The following is a 17,493-nucleotide window of genomic DNA, read 5'->3' as shown; positions in this document are numbered from 1 at the left end:
CGTTCCAGAAAAAGTAGCAGAAGCCTAATAATAATAATAATAATAATAATAATAATAATAATAATAATAATAATAATAATAATAATAAGCTTTACCAAGATTAAAAGCAGAGAACGAGATGTATCCATACCTCACTGGCCAAGGAAAGAAGAAACGGCGTATTCCCTATTTAACTTGTTTAGCTGTCTTCCACAAAATTTATTTTTCTATTATAAAATAGATTAGACACACTAATCTGCTTTTTAAACAGAGACATGTCACTAAACTGGCCAGTTTTACTTGCACTATGCAATAGGTCTAGACACAGTTCCAATCTTGTATATTAACAACAACAATAATAATAATAATAATAATATAATAATAATAATAATAATAATAATAATAATAATAATAATAATAACAGCTAAATTCGAAGCATGTCGCATTTAAAGACGATGTATTTAAATAATCTGGGATTATAAACGAGAGAGAGAGAGAGAGAAAGACATTGGCGTGCTTGCACAGCAGCTGCGCTTTCTTTGGCAGCACGCGCTGTGCTGTCTGGTTGTGCCATCTAGAGTGCTTTCCGGAGATCACTGCGGCAGTCTTTCTCCATCTCTTGCTCTCAACCCCTCTCAACTGATCTCTCTGCGAGACATGTTAGTGTGCTTTCGTGTAATATATAATGAACTTGAAAATTAAGGGTTCCAGCTTGGTTGCACTATCTCGTGGAGATCTGGGAGCACGCCCTGTGCTGTACAGTCGGCGGCTGTTAAAGTTTCAAATGTCTTAAATAACTGTAAAACAATGCACGCATAGTTACAATTGTCAATAATTTGGAGCGAAAAAAAATTGGATTCTGATGTGTTTGTTTATTGGAATATACGCATGGAACCTCAACGAATGTTTTGAACCTGGAATTGGGAACAAACTACACAGCGGTGTTTGCAGGCTGACGGTGCCTCTGGTGATCAGATTTCCTTGTCATCAGTTTCCTTAAGATTCTGGAAAGGATGGACCTTGTTGGATTGTTGTGAGTTCATATATTTTGTGTAAAAGCTGAAAGATGCGCAATAACAGTAACCCTACTGACATGCAAAGGATACACGGTCGTTTACAAAGGTAGGGGAATGTTTTTCTACATTTGTATTAATCATGCTGCGGCTGAACGCGTTGTCCCTTACAAGTATTCTAAGTAGACTGCTCTATGCATCACACTTCAAATTTGACTGGTACATACATACTGCTTGATGTAGTTCTTAAAAAGTAAGCATTTCAAGCATAGGGGATGCAGATTATACCTGTGAAGTTAAATGAGGTTAAAACATACCACATTTCTACATTCATCAGATGCCATACTACCAAATACCACACATTCGATGTCTCTTAAAATGTATTATAGGCGTATACCATAACACGCATGGTGTGTGTGCGTGTGTGTGTGTGTGTGTGTGTGGGGTGTGGGGTGTGGGGTGTGGGGGGGGGGGGGGGGTCCATATTACATGTTCTATGACTGTATGCATATCTTAAAAAATAAATAAATAAATGTGGATGGGCGTGTAAGTTTAAGAGGAGTTTTATTTTGAAAAATAAAATCTGAATATGCCCCTTCTCAACAGATTAAATTCATTAGTACAGTAACTATCCCACACGCAGTTCCTCCAGTTCTTACTAATGAGAGTCCAGACTCTGAGGGACTATTAGAATACACGCTTATGACCTGATTCAAAGAAGAATATATGGCTTGTGTGAACTATTTCTTGGGCACACACAAAAGCCATACTGAATGCTAGCTTACTTTTTAAATTTTTTTCACATTTAAGGTTTCACAAATGTATTACTGTATTTACAAAGTAAAATCAGTGTGTTGTTCTTTTTGCTTTTATGTTTGATTTATTTACCACATTTTCTTTCATGTCAAATACACCCTACATAATTGATGCAGGCAGATCAATTAATACATAATATACTAGCCAAATGGGCACTTTTCCTGTTTAAACAATAAGAAACTTTAATTGAATACAGTGCTTCTGTAATGTTTATCGCAGTAGAAAACACTTAATTCTCACTCATTAGATTGGGTCACAGAAAAATTGTGCATGTCAGTAATTTGAGCGCTGGTAAGTAGTGGTGGTGTTTTTAACTGCGTTTTCTGGAGAATATGGCAATGCAACGACAAAGTCAGTTTGTCACATGTATTCAAGTGGGTTGTTGTACCCTGAAGAAAGGGAATGATACTACATCCCACACACCACTACAGAATGTTAAATGTATGTTGATCTCTGTAATTTACAGTGGGGTTGGATAAGGAAACTTTTATAGGATAATACAAATCACACAGTAGGCTAGGTGTAACAGTGGCAATTTGCAGACCCATTTTTTGCAATTAAAAGAAAACACTGAATGTACAGTCCAATTCAATTTTACAATGTATACATTAATCCATACACAACAACAACAATACATTCACAACATGCTACACTAAGGAAAAGTTTGTTTTTTTGTGGTTTAATGTAACATACAGATTTTGTCTTAATTAGGGATGTAATATCTGTGCAGAACTATGTTAATAATGCTAGGATGGTTCTTTTTGAATGTTAAATAGTTTGAGAAGCCTAGTAAAACTGAATGTGTCAAAGCAAGAAGTCAATATAAAGGTAAATACAAAATGCATGACGTCATTGTTAATGTTCTGTGACATGCACACACCTCTAGAGGGCTAGACATCTTTAAATACAATGTTGAATGTGTTCCTATCTGTTTAATAAGTAAGGTTTTGCTTATCTTGTGTCAAGTACTATCGGTAGAGGCAGCTAGAATTGTGACTTAAGCGGGGCAGGTGGAAGATAGAGGCAGTGAAGGAGAGAGAAGAGTCTTGAGGACAAATACAGAGCAAGGGAAGGAAGGAAAAAGGGGGAGAAAGGAAAGGGTGAGAGGAGCAGTAAATTTTGTTGTGGTTTGAGCAGTTGACTGGTGGGAATTACTGAACTGCACGTGCACAGTATGTTTTAGGGGTGAAGACAAGCCAATATAACAGCCACATTTGCAGTCATGTTGCAGTTATCTTGTGCTTTTCTAGTGGTATTCTATGAATTTACCATGGTCTGCTGTGTTTTTTATTTTTATTTGCTTTACCAAACCTATGCTTTCCCATGCTTTCACTGTGCTTTATTACACTGCTGTGATTTTACTAAAGGGAATATTCCTTCGAATGTAAAACTCCCTTGAATTTAAGATGCAGCCCAAATTTCCCACCCTCAATTCGATGAAAAACTAAACCATCAAATAAAGATTAAGATAAGAGTTAAGATTTGCACATTAGGAATGGAGAATCCTCAGTGTGGATGATTTAAATTGCAATTGAACAGGAGATTTAATGATAGATGATGAATTTGGCCGGAGACCTTGTCCATGGGTGCTCCACAGATAACCACAATTCTGGCCGACTAGCGAATACACAAATGATATTATGTAGTCTAGTGCCACAGATAGGAAGTGGCACATGGGGCCACCCCCCAAAAAACAAAGCCACCAAGCCATGACTGGATAAAATGAAGATGGATGAATGTTAACACAACAGCCACAGTTGTGCACTACCACCTACCCCCAAAAGACAAGAAAAGGATGAATGAAAAGTAAGCTGCTGAGACATGGGCCCGCCCCCACAGCATGCCTGCACTGCGGGAGAGCCCGACCTCTCCAGCCTGCCACACACCCTGCAGAAACTAAATATGAACCGCGCGACACTCAGGTAAGGAAAAACCTCTACTTGTAGGAGGAAACCTTAGGGAATCCAAGGCTGTGGGTAACCCTTCCTCCACGCTCTAAAGGCGGCCATCTCCCTGTATGGCCTCACCGTGCGTTACTGAGCTGCCAAACAAAAGAAGCAATGTGAATGAAAGACAGTTTTTATGGCGCTTGAGCTAATGCAACGATTAGTGGGTGGCTTCTCCTTTCAGAAACACAACCAAGTTTCCCATATAAGAATACTAGGTATGGAGGCAGTTTGCGGCCACCTGCTGTCATACAAAGCATTACAGTTGCTTCTCATTTCCAGTTGTGCTTACACAGACTTGTTTTTCTCTCTTTTTGTGAACTGTGGCATTGCTTGACATATCAAATATGGGGTCGTATCAGCATTTCCGATCTGTCCAAGCTGGTACTGTTTGTTAGAACTGAGCCTAATAACGAAAAGTTGAAATTGTAAAAGCTTTACTTCAAATGTGTGAGGAAGCTAATGAGCTTCTTTGAAAATGGCTGCCTGTATGTCATGGATGATTTAAGATACTCAGGCAGTGAAGTTTTTGTTCATCGTTTCTCGACAGTCAGTCAAGTTGCTGTTTGTGTACTTAGACAGTTACATCTTTTGTTGCCGATTTTAATACACGCATCACTATACAGAAATCTAAGACACAGGCCATTTTTGAGAATTAAAAATGGTGTAAAAAGTATCTTAAATTCGAAGGAATACAGTGTCCTACTGATGCTATCATGAAGCTTTTTTACATTCTTGCCTGATGCTGGAGTGATTGAATGACTGACCATACAAAGGCTTTCTGTATTGAAGATTTCTTGTACGTACTTCCTGCTGTGCATAACAGGGTTGTGATTGCGATATGATCTATAGAGGCCATCCAAATAGGAAGAATAATAAGCTTTCAGAAATAAGCTGCCAGAATAGATTCAAAGGAAAAAAGAAAAGAAAAAAAAAACACTTAAAAAAATGAGGAAAGTTTATATTTCTATTATAATGGAATCCTGTAACCTTACCTTGAGATCATGTAAGAAGAGTGGAGGACTATTATTTTGTAGCTCTTTTGCAGGATTTCTTGGAGTGCCCTGACCCTTTGCATTAATAGCTGTTTCCATGCTTCATGCTGGGGATTAAATCACTGAGCTTCTTGTAGGGGAACATGGCCAAGATATCAGGCTCAGCCTTTAAGAGGACTGGAGGCTTTCAAAACTAACAAAGCCCCTAGTCTGGGTGGCATATACCCAAGTGTTTAAAGAAACAAGGGAGGTCACCGCCAAGTTATTTCACAAATCAATCAAGACAGGGGGTGCCCCAACTACAGACCCATCAGTCTGTTCCATAACATGTAAAATCATGGAATCAGTGGTAAGAGGGTAACTAGAGTGTGCATACAGCAACAGCATCAAAGGAGAGCAAACACGGATTCAGGAAAGGGCGCTTCTGCCTGAAAAACCTCTTAAACTTCTCAAAGAAGGACACAAAAAGATGGACATAAAAAGAGCCTATGACGAGCATGTACTTGGACTTTAAAACAGCCTTTTACACAGTACCACGTGCAAGGCTAATCCTCAAACTGCATTCTGTATTAATACAAGGTAGTATATGTAAGTGGGTACAAAACTGGCTAAAATGCAAGAATCAGATTGTTCTTGTGTAAGATGGGAAACCTCTAATTGGGGTGGGATGTCGTGGGGCTTCCATTTTCTACATAGGTTTTAAATGTGCAACACTGAAAGAATCAAACGTTTAAACAATGCCTTCTGGGTCGAAGCATTGTACTGACTGAAAGCATGTCATTTAACAGATGAAGCAGCTGAGTGGAGAGGTTCACTCTTCACATGAAATGACCAGCAAGAGCACATATATATATAATGATAATATATATATACTATATATATATATATATATATATATATAAACTTTGTGGGCAGACCCACCATCTATTTACAGTGAAAAATGATGGAATGACCTGAAATACTAAATTTAAATGAATGTCTGTCAGTCTGCCCCAATAAAGTACAGTAGTAAATCTGCCATTATTTGAATCCATCATTTGTTGGAAATAGTGAAAGGTCCCTGTATTGAACACAGGCCTTCAGATCTGAGACCCAGTTACTGCCGACAGTATATTCGCAGTTTTCCCCAATATGTATTTACCATAGTTTACCATGGTATGCCATGTTTTTTTTACTATGATTTACCATTCCCTCTGTTCCTTACAATGTTTATCTATGCTTTACCAGTTTATTCTGTAGAACAGTTTATAATGTGGTACAGTCATGGCTCCCACTTGAGTGTTCTCATTATATTGCACTATACAAAATATCAAGGTCTTATGGCTTCCGAGTACAACGTTATAAAGGGTACTACTTTTTCATTAACAATGGTGCTTGTCATTAGTCACATACTAACACACAAATGTATATTGTAACAAACATAATTGTAGGTAAAATGTATTAACAGTAATTGTAATGCTTCTAGGAGCTGTGAACTGTTCCCTGCTGGTTTATAGCATGCATTTAAAACAAACAAAATTGGGGGAAAGTTTTGCACTTTAAGATAGGGCCTGGTATGTGATCTATTGGAGGATATACAGACATTCCTTCATACATCAATTCATTGTTCTGTACGGGTGGATAAGCATATCCTGAACTGTACATGAGCTGCTGCCTCTTGAGGGCCCAGCAGTCTGCCTGTTGCTGGAAGGGTGGCTGTCACAGAAGCCCAGCAGCTGTTTGCTTGCTTAGTTTTAATAGGCTTATCCTGCTTGTAGCTGTGTTGCTTTCCTCATGAGATATGTGACCAAGTGTCAGCAGCAGCCATTTTCCTGGTATGCTGTTTTGTGTTTGCAGCTGGCAGGTTCATCAGTCGTATTTCTTGTTTTTATCGTTATGTCAAAGGTTGCAAAATAATTAAACAATGCACTGGTAAAAGGTATTCAAACTGTAATCCGGCACAAGCAATGCATTTTCCCAGGATGAAGGAATATTAATTCTTCATAAAAGCAAAGCTATAATCGTCAGAGTTAAATGAAAAGGTTATTCATTGGGTTTCAAGTGACAGCATTCACATACCACTGAGGTAGCTCCACTGTTAAGTAGGTGTAATTTACTTGGATTTGAAGCTTATCTAGCAAGGTCCTTGTGGAACACCTTAAACAGGAGAACTGACGAGCCTGTCAGTTGAGAAGCATCTGTGAGATATCAGTGTTAAGAGGTGTGCAGTAACATGGAGGCTGAATTTCTATCACCAGTGCCTGTGCTCTCTTAAGATTAACATGGGAGTGCTGGGCTGTGAGTGTGAGTGGCTTATTAAAGGGTTTCCTGATATAAAGCTGTTCTGGGGAATTAAGGGGAGATCAATCTGGGATACAGGAGCCTGTGTTAGGGCCGGGTTTCCTATGTGAGCTTGCTCATCAGTGAGACGATTATCGAAATACCTACTGACAGTGTTAAAGCAGGAATTTCCAACTTAAAATAGAATACCTACTGTTCATATCTTCTAAGGAAGTCAGTTATTATGGTATGCTGCCATATGAAACAGTAAAAAGTTGATTACAAAATTGTACCTTTATTTCCTTCCCTTCTCGTTTTATGTAAAAGACATCATAGAACAAGTATGTTACATAGTAAATTTAGAACTGAAGCTTTCTGTGAGTGGTTCTGTTTTAGCGACAGATCTACATGTCTTTCACTTCAGTGGCCATTTATTGCAATGTGATAGAGCAGATTCATTTTTAGGTCCTAAGATTGGCTGCTATTTAAATAATTAAAATAGGGTTGTTTTAAAACAGTATTTCATAGCGATTCCTCTAAGCAAGTATGTTGTTGATCTGATTAAAAAGAATAAAAAAAAAAAATAAAGTTTTCACAGCCCTCGCAAATTTGTAACTTTGGCAAAAAAAAAAAAAAAAAAACAACATTGCCGTAGCAATCCTCAACTGTGTCAAGGCAGTCAAGCTAAGATATACATGTACAACTCCATGTGATTATGCTGCTTTTCATGTAAACCTGCTAGGTTTAAAACCTGTAAACATATTTGTCAATGAGATAAAGCATCTGCTCTTTTTAATGTAAATAATTATTTCTAACTGATGCATTCTTTAGTACGTCATCAATGAGACTTCGGCACACCATATTAAAACCTCCATCAACAGAGTTCCGCTTTAGTTACCATTTACTGATAATATTTCCCTTTCACCCATTCGAATAATCTGAAATATGAAGCCCCTTGTATATGGTAGCTAAGAAAATAATTTCATTAAAACTTTACTAGTAATGCAGTAATGCAATGTTTAGCAAACACACATTTCATTTTAAAACATTATCTGGTACTACACTAGGTTATAGAAAGTTTATTAAAGTTTATTCTTAAAGTTTGCTTGCCTTTAAAGCTTATTTACATGTTTGCTAAAACATGTGTTTCTTTCAAAACTACACATTTGAGAGTATACAAAGTGAACAGATATGCAAGGCATGGAACTTTATAGAACTATTTCATTAACTAGAATGACTAAGAAATACTAAAATAAACTAAATTCAATGACAAGTATTTCTACAGGAAGCCTTTTTCCGTGTCTTCAATATATCGCACTGTTTCTAGTTTGGAATATTGTTTTGGATTTTTAGCCAGGTTAACTCTTTCCTGGCCCACCTTTTGATTTCTTTTCCTGTTCACTTTCTCGTTCTCTGGAAGAATGGCTGAGTGAGTAAGTGGAGAGATTTCTCTCTCTGATAAGAGTCCAATATTAAAAAGGGTTAAGGTTAAGCCCTCTCTTCATAGTTATGCCATGGATTGCTAGCTAGATGTATTGATGGTCTACGCTTGTGGATGTTAGGGTTTATTTCTGAATGTAAAGTAAATTACAAGTTTATAAAATACAAAAAATCAATTTCATCAGGACATCTATTTATTGTTCACAGAGGGATGGTTTGGTGGTACGTTTCAATCAGACCCTGAAGCAGATGCTGAAACATTTTGTGAACTGTGAGCAAAAACATTGGGCATCGCTTCTTCCCTACCTCCTTTTTGCAGTGAGAGAGGTGCCACAGAGTTCTCCCCCTTCGAGCTCTTGTATGGGCGACAGCCTGGTGGCATCCTCGATCTGTTGAGAGAGGGACGGGAGGAGCACAAAGGCTCATCCAAAAATGTAGTGCAGCATGTGCTCCTACTCAGGGATCGCCTAGATTTTGTCGGTCGTTTGGCCCAGGACAACCTCAAATTGGCTCAGCACCGGCAACAGCAACATTACAACAAAAATGCAAGAATTCAAACTTTTGGACCAGGAGACAAAGTAATGCTGCTGCTCCATCATCAGAATCTAAATTATGTGCTAAATGGAAGGGGCCATATGAAGTGATTCGGGCTATAGGTAAAGTGAATTATGAAATTAGACAGCCCGATCACTGTAATGAATGGGAAATTTAACATATAAATTTATTAAAGCCCTGGCAGGCAAGGGAGGCCTTATTTATAGCCCCAGGCAAAACAGAGGATGATTTAGGCCCCTGAACAGAGACCCTTAGCACTACAGTAATTTCGATGGAGGAACAGTTACTTCTATATCAACAACGGGAGCTGCTTAAGCTTATTGAGGAGTTCAGTGTTGTATGAGAGAGACCTTATTGGATCCCGGAAAGTCGACGAAGTGGCGTTAGCAAAGAGGTATGGCCGATGCTCCAACTTGCAGTGATTGAGCCTTGAACCTTCCAGGAGCGAGTGGTGCAGTCCAATTGTGATAGTGGTCAAAACAGACGGCACCAACCGCTTCTGCATTAATTTCCGTAAGGTAAAGGCTATTGCCAAGTTCGATGCCTATCCCATACCTCGGGTTAACGAACTTCTAGATAGACTGGGAATGGCAAAGTTTATCTCTACTCTGGATCTGACAAAGTGATACTGGCAGATCCCCTTAACCCGCAGTTCTAGAGAGAAAACCGCATTTTCAACACCAGAAGGGCTGTTTCACTTTACAACCATGCCGTTTGGGCTACATGATGCGCCCTCTGCCTTTCAGAGACTGATGGAACAGGTTTTACGGCCACATCATGAATATGCGGCAGTGTAAATTGATGATGTGGTTATTTACAGCCCCACCCGTCGAGAGCATTTGGCTAGGATCACGGCCGTCCATCAGTCCCTAAGGGTAGCCCGGCTGACCGCTAACTTGTGAAAATGTGTGTTTGCCAAAACAGAGACATAAATCTAGTCTCTGGTAGATACAGCAATCCCCAAAACCAAGGCTCAGATGAGGTCGCTACTGGGGTTAGCCGGTTATTACTGAAGATTTATCCCCGAGTATACCACAGTGGTTAACCCCTTACTCGACCTCACCAGAAAGAATGTACCAAATTTTATTAAGTGGTCAGTAGAATGTTAGGGGGCGATTGATATTATTAAGCCAAGACTATGTCAGGCACCCACTCTATTCACGCCAGATTTCACCAAGAGATTCATCCTCCACACCGATGCGTTGGATGTTGGTTTGGGTGCGGTCTTGTCCCAAAAGATAGATGGAGTAGAACACCTAATACTGTACATCAGCAAAAAGATGCTACCTCGGGAGCGCAACTACTCTGTGGTCAAAAAAAGGAGTGTTTGGCCATTAAATGGGCTACTCACTCTTTACGATACTGTCTGCTGGGACATTCATTTGATCTTGTCACAGACCATGCACCACTCAAGTGGTTCAGCACAAGGAAGGACAGCAATGCCCGAATAACTCCTGGTCTCTGGCATTGCAGCCCTTAATGTACTACATGGTACACTGTGCGGGGAAAGACCAGCAAAATGCGGAATATTTTTCCCAGCAGGGAGGAGTAATGGGAAAGATAGATTCAGCCAAGTGTTCCTTCAGCTTCACCCTGAGCGGTGGGATATGTGACAGAAACAGAATGATTCTTGGTAGTAAATCTCCCTTCCAACCTATGAGGGCGCTAAGTAAAGGGAACAGAGTACCCTGGACTGAATGGTCTGACAATTCTCCAGGTTAAAAGGAAGTCGTCATCTAGAAGGGGGAGGAACTGTGGTACACTAAATCATCAACCCAGAAGGGAAATGATGTCAAATCATATCAAAGTTTATTTATATAGCACTCTTCATACAGTTGTATCTCAAAGCACTTTACAGGACAAAAATCACTGCACCTGTGCCACGAGCACTACAGCACTCACCCAGGACTGGTGACCATGTTTTTATATTGTGGATGTAATAACTGTGTTTATTATTTGGGACAGCAAACCCGTTTTACAGAACAGTGCAATACATGTTGCTGTGTATTGCCTGGGATTATTGTTTAAGGCCACCAGACCTGGATTACAAAATAAATCGTTTTCTGATTGGATTATCATGTCTCTCTCTTCCTTGCGCACCACATCACTCCAACACCTGTACCCTCCGAACCACTTGGCCACAAATCCCCGGAGCTGTCACCTCCAGGACATCCTTGTAAATGAAATGAAGCAGCTCAGAGACCTGTCAGTGCTAAAGTACTTTGAAATACTGTACGTCCCAGAGGGAGAATTTAAGAAGCAAGACGTAAAGGCCGGCAATTCTCAAGCAGAGTGTTGTGTTTTTGCGGATTTACAGCTCAGTAATGATAACCTTTATAGCCAGGGAACTAAGCTGTGTTGTAGCAGAATGTTCTCCACATATAATGCAGGCTGCTCAACGAGGACAGCTTTAACAGTCTATCCAGTTCTTTAGCTCTGCAGTAACCTGGTTGCACTAAGTCTTGAAACTGAATACTAGCTGTTTCTTGCAGCTTGATTTAATGGCCTTACTGTTATGCAAAAAAAAAAAAAAAAAACCTCTTGTGCATTATAGTTGAGTTATTTTGTTGGGTAACACTTTACATGGAATTGCAGTACTGTTGATTACATTGCAAATGCACAAATGCAAGAAAGATGCAATATAAAAGATGTTAGAATTTCCATTTTGTGAACTTGCAGTTACAATGTAACAGAACCACCACCAACCTGAGCACTTATTGCATTATTACAGTGCAATTAATTATATCTATATACATCTTCAGGCTAGATTCTCAAAGCTACTTACTCAAAAACACAATTTATGATAGATATACTGTTCTAAAACAAATTAAAAACACCACCAGATTACTTATTACTGGTTTAGCAACTGTATTGTGTTAATTTCTTAATTTCTTAGCTGCATTAAGATTTGGTGTAAATAGCATTACAGATCTAAAGTGTAACCTTGTTTTATGTTGTGCTTTGGTTCTGCAGTCTAAAATAGCTTTTTTTTTGTTGTGACAAAATTGTCAGGTCACTGTTAGTAAAGGACCACCGGTACTGCCCTGAACCAACTTCTCATAATCTTTATATACTGTATGTACACTATCAAAAGGTAATGGAAATTACACAGGTCTCAGTGCAAGTGTGCATAAGTGTTTGTAGTTGTGCCAGTCCTTTTTCAACCTCACGGCCGACCCAGCCTTTCTCCAGGATTCATTGTGAGTCAGAGAAGTCAGAGATGGTATTTAGCATTGGCATCTCTGTGCAGCAGTACCGTCTAGGATTTGAATTTTGAAACTACTCAGTATGTCGATGTAACCTCCAAATGACGCTGTGTGAAATGAGAAATGTTTCTTTGATGTGATACGGAAGTCTTGCCTGCCCATGTACATAAAAAGATCTAACATATCAACACGTTTGGATGATCCACAAGTTAAGACAAACAGGGTTAATAATGCACATAATACCATACTGAAGTAAGTGGTCAACACTGATTGAGGACCAAGGATTTGTGAATAAAAATATCAAAACAATGATTGTTCTATCATGATCTAATGGTAATGAGTTCTATCATCTAACGGTAATGAGTTCTATCATGATCTCTACAGTAATGAGTTCTGTCATGATCTAACGGTAATGAGTTCTCTCATGATCTAACAGTAATGAGTTCTGTCATGATCTAACGGTAATGAATTCTATCATAATCTAACGGTACTGAGTTCTCTCATGATCTAACGGTAATGAATTCTATCATAATCTAACGCTAATGAGTTCTCTCATGATCTAACGGTAATCAGTTCTCTCATGATCTAATGGTAATGAGTTGTATCATGATCTCTACAGTATATTCAGTAACACATTAAAAGCAGCGTCGTTACTGAGTGGCACTTTTATACATAGGGAATTACTGGAACCAGGCATTTTTTCTTGTTCTTTTTTTAAACATAGAAACTAATTCAGTAACCTCTATATGCTACCCTTTATGACATATTTCTGGCTACTTACTCTTTCTTATTGTGTATTGCAGTTGAGTGCCTTTTGCAGTAATAGTGTTTGTATTTGCTGGTTCTGGAAACATAACTCAAGAGACTATAAAAACAAAAAGTAATTTACAGCAGCCCCATGTTTTTGTGTATGCGTAAATGTGCCACATTTGTAAAATAAGTAGGTTTTTAATTTTTGAAACATGGTAAACATAGAATTATTCTTATTTGTTTATTTAGCAGATGCCTTTATCCAAGGTGACTTACAGAGACTAGGGTGTGCGAATGATGCATCAGCTGCAGAGTCACTTACAACAACCTCTCACCCAAAAGACAGAGCACAAGGAAGTGACTTGCTCAGGGTCACACAGTCAGTGAGTGAGCCGAGATTTGAACCAGGGACCTCCTGATTAAAAGCCCTTTTCTTTAATCACTGGACCACACAGCCTCCAGAGAGTCACTATCTACATTCCTTTTTTAGGTATACCTTCATCAGATTTTTATTTTATTATTAACAATACTTTTCTTTCTTGCATTTATGTTTCCTTGTAAATAAATGATACTCTGCCTTCTGGGAATTCAAAACCCAGACTGGGACTCAATTATTCTAATTATACACATTATGTTATGAGAAATTACTTTTTGGAACATTTCTGTTTTAAATAGAGCATTACATTGCTGAAGTCATAATATGACAGTACACTCGCTCCATATGTATTTTGCATGATTCATCAGCCTAAAGCATAACATTTTCTCATTGTGAACATTGTATAAATAACCTAATTACATCGAAATACATTTTAAATAACAGATGTTAAATATAATATTTGGTAATAGATTAGGGAGATCTATGTGGCATAAGGCATAAGAATGCTTTTACATTTTATGTTAATATATATGCCAAAAAAATCAAAATAGACGTACCCTTTATTTAAATACAAGAAAGAAGTTAAGCAACTATTTTCTGAATTCGTGTCTGTAGCTGAGGTCAAGCCCAGAGCCAGGTTTTTGTGTGCCCCGGGCAATGGACCTCCAGTGAGTGAGTGTTTCCTTTTATGTGGAGGTTCGGCAAGTTTCATTTTTAATGGGTTAAAATTGTATAATCATAATGGCTGTTATGATAGTGAGGCTCGACATAATGCTTGTCAAATGAAAGTCTTGATTGTTGGAAAGTTAATCTGCCAATTATCTTTTAGTCTTTACACATTTACAGCCAATAGCTTTTGGCTTTACAAAGACCTGGGGAGGACGGAAGCCAATAGGGAGTGAGAGGAGGTGGGACTAAGGGAGTAGGATGCAAGCAGGAAAGAAAAAAAGTTCTGAACAGTTTCACTGCACTGCACGCATACAGTTTAGCGTTTCTAGCCCTAAAGGCTGCTTGAGTAGGATAGCTAGCACAGAAATAGTACATTTAATCAATTTTATTTCTGTATGTGTGTGGGCCCCCCCTCTGGCGTTGGGGCCCTGGGTGCTAGCGCTGGGCCTGGCTGAGGCAGTTACATCTCTAAACACCCACACTTAGAACTCAAAAAGATTTGTTGGGGAGTGGCTTTGATTCGCTGATGCACTGTAGTTGTGGGAGACACCACAGAGCTTAATTTGTAAGTGTACAAGTGAAAAACTAATGATAATGTAGACATTCGTTACTAGAATTTTTTAGCTGTAGTTTTTAACTGTATCTCCCTCTCTATGTAAGCTTTCCGACAGTAAGTGTGCCCAACACTGCATAATCCCTTTATCTTTCAAAAGTCAAACCATTGCTCATTCTTATTCTTTTAGTGGAGGGAGACAGTGTTGCTTGTGAATTTGTACAAAAAAGACTGTATGCCTAACTGTCCTTAAAGAAAAGAAATGCTGTTGTCAATAATCTCAAAACCTGAATAGATTCTACAGGTTGCCTAGGTTTGACAGTAAGCACGCTGTGAACAAACTCAATTACCCAGCAGAGTTGGGTTCTCACAACCTTATCTGCCCTGTTTAATGGATTGCCCTGCCCATTGGAGCCTCATGGAGCTCAGTGATACTGTCTCTCACAGAACTGAAGATTTAGAAGTCTTTCTTATAACTGCTAAACAAGCAATCTGTAGAAACTGTCAGTGGCATTGCAGGGTTCCACACTGCATGCAATAAAGCACTGAATGAACAACTAGTCTGTTCTAGTTCCAAAATTAAAAACAAAATAAAAATTGTCTGTGCCAAACCACCTGCTTAAAATTTTCCAACAACAACTGCTTATTAGCCTGCAGCTCCCTACCCCCTTTACCTAACTCATGATCATCATTTGTTTCTCAATTAATGAATAGCAATTTCCTTCATAACCCTAACACTAATCCTCAAACCCAGACAACGGTCAGACCGATACACAAGTGACAAGACTTCTGTTGGTTATTTTAGAGAGAGGTTCAGATGGTAAAGTTACCATGTTAGTGGCTTGGCTGTGACCATAACACAATCTGCAAAATTAAATCTGTTCCACCAAGCCTCCGGCAATAAACACAACGATCTGTGAGTCATACACAGACACAGATAACTAACCCACATGTTTATTATGGTATCCAGCAGCTTTCTACAAATGCTTTTTTCTCAGGTTTTCAGGAAAATAACAAATCTAGTTAATATCCAACAGGATCAGGCTTTCTCCTCTGTTTTTCTCTTTTCTGTTTATTATTAAATAACTCAGCATATGTCCAGGCAATTCCTTCTTGTTAAGTATAGAACTTCGGGACTTTTACACTTTCACAGTAACACATGGTATTGTTTCTGCTCTTCATTGTTTGCTATGCATACGAACCATAATGAGACTTTTTAAAGCTGATTTTAGCACTGCACTGTTCACTAAGCATGCATTGCACATTGAAGTCTGCATTGTGGTAGCGTGCTTCGTGCACTGAAATCTGTGAAACCCTTTTATGCTTCCCCACCTCACATAGAACATAAGCATCTATACATGAGAACATAGATGATAGAATATTAAACTGGTAAGAACTTAAATACAAGAGAGATATAGAGGACATTAAATACAGCATCCTTTTAATTCATGCACTTTCTGTAGAGAATTCTGAGGATATATTCACAACTTCCTAGTTAACCTGCTTGTCTTTCCAGTGTGCATTTGTTTACTGAAGTGTGGGGTCAGATTTTATACTGCCACTGAAATCCTCCAGACAGTTTAAATGTTTATTAACCCGGATGGGTTTGCTTTATCAGACTCCAATAAAGTATGGTGTAACACTTGAAATAACAGTGACCTGTTCATAGTCAATTCAATAGAATTTGAATGGGAATAACATCTGTTTTGTAGTTACTGTTTTTTATGTAATTATATTTTATATGTACAAATAACAAAAAGTGTCTCAGTGTATTCAAGTGGAACACCGTGGAAATAACAATGCAATAAGACATGACAGAGTGTTCCCATATGGTCCAATACCTGCATTCATACATTAAAAGGGCTACAGAACCCCCTTTACTGTTTAAAACAAACACATTACTGCACCTTTGCTTTATCCTGTGCCGTGTGCATCGTGGTGCTATATTTTTGAATACAAACAGTTGTTTCAAAGTTATTATTCACACATTCCTGGGGGATTAATAAAAAAAAGTCTAAGTGAAAAGGCAAATGCATATTAAATATGGATTACAAATGAACTATGTTTAGTCTATGGCTTTAATCTCATAATGTCATAACCCACAAACATTTTACAAAGGTACATTCTTTAGTAATCAATTCATAATTTAACTACAACCTTGCAAGATTGAAAGCAATCTTAAATTAAATATGTTTATATTGTTTTGTTTTTTTTTCTGTACCCAGGTCTGGTGACCGATAACAATAATAAACAGTAATGGGTTTGCAGACCCAAACAATAATAACCCAACAATGTATCCACCCCACAATTATACACACACGGTCACCAGTCCTGGGTGAGTGCAGTAGTGCTCGTGGTGGGTGATACAGGTTAAAGCTGCGACAGTAGTGGTGATATTCCAGCTTTAGTGCTGGTCCTCGGCGACAGCTCTGGGAAAGTGTTCCCCGTCTAATATGGTGTAACAAACAAAACTTACAATGCAGCTTTCTCGTACAAGGGGGTCTCTCACTATCCTTCTCAGTTCATATGCATAAACCAAAGCGAAAAAACAGATTGCAAATTCTCCGTCCCCTTTTATGCTGTCACAGATGATCCCTTAGTAAATGAGTGCAAACACCTTCCAATCTGCAGCTGCCACATCGTTTCCTTCTTCCTTGCTGGTCGACTTCCCTTGTATTTCTATCACAGTATATAATACCTACCATTATACGTAGAGATACAGTACACTTAACTCATACACTAAAAAATAGAAACCGTTGCCCTGTTAAACTTTAATAGCTCATTTTAAGAATAAAGTGAGGAAAACAGACATTTTGAATTTATTTATGAAATTTTGGTGAAAACATAACTGCGTATTACCTTTCAGTTCAGGGCAGTGAGCATCAGATGTGGTAGCCACTAGAGCGTGCAAAACAAACGGTGTTGAAATAATAGTA

General features: G+C 38.5%; 1 long non-coding RNA gene across 1 annotated transcript in view; it reads left to right on the top strand.

Moving 5' to 3' along the window:
- The first annotated feature begins 607 nt into the window (after positions 1 to 607).
- Positions 608 to 17,493, top strand: part of LOC121315328 — a 96,266-nt gene continuing 79,380 nt past the window's right edge. Inside the window, exon 1 of the long non-coding RNA XR_005950243.1 lies at positions 608 to 1,101. This is a non-coding gene — a long non-coding RNA (uncharacterized LOC121315328). The remainder of the gene's footprint in view (positions 1,102 to 17,493) is intronic.

The sequence above is a fragment of the Polyodon spathula genome, chromosome 5 (assembly GCF_017654505.1).
Source record: "Polyodon spathula isolate WHYD16114869_AA chromosome 5, ASM1765450v1, whole genome shotgun sequence".
NCBI classification, from domain to species: Eukaryota; Metazoa; Chordata; class Actinopteri; order Acipenseriformes; family Polyodontidae; genus Polyodon; species Polyodon spathula.
Note: the sequence above shows the minus strand (reverse complement) of the source record. Positions and strands in the feature narration are given on the sequence as shown.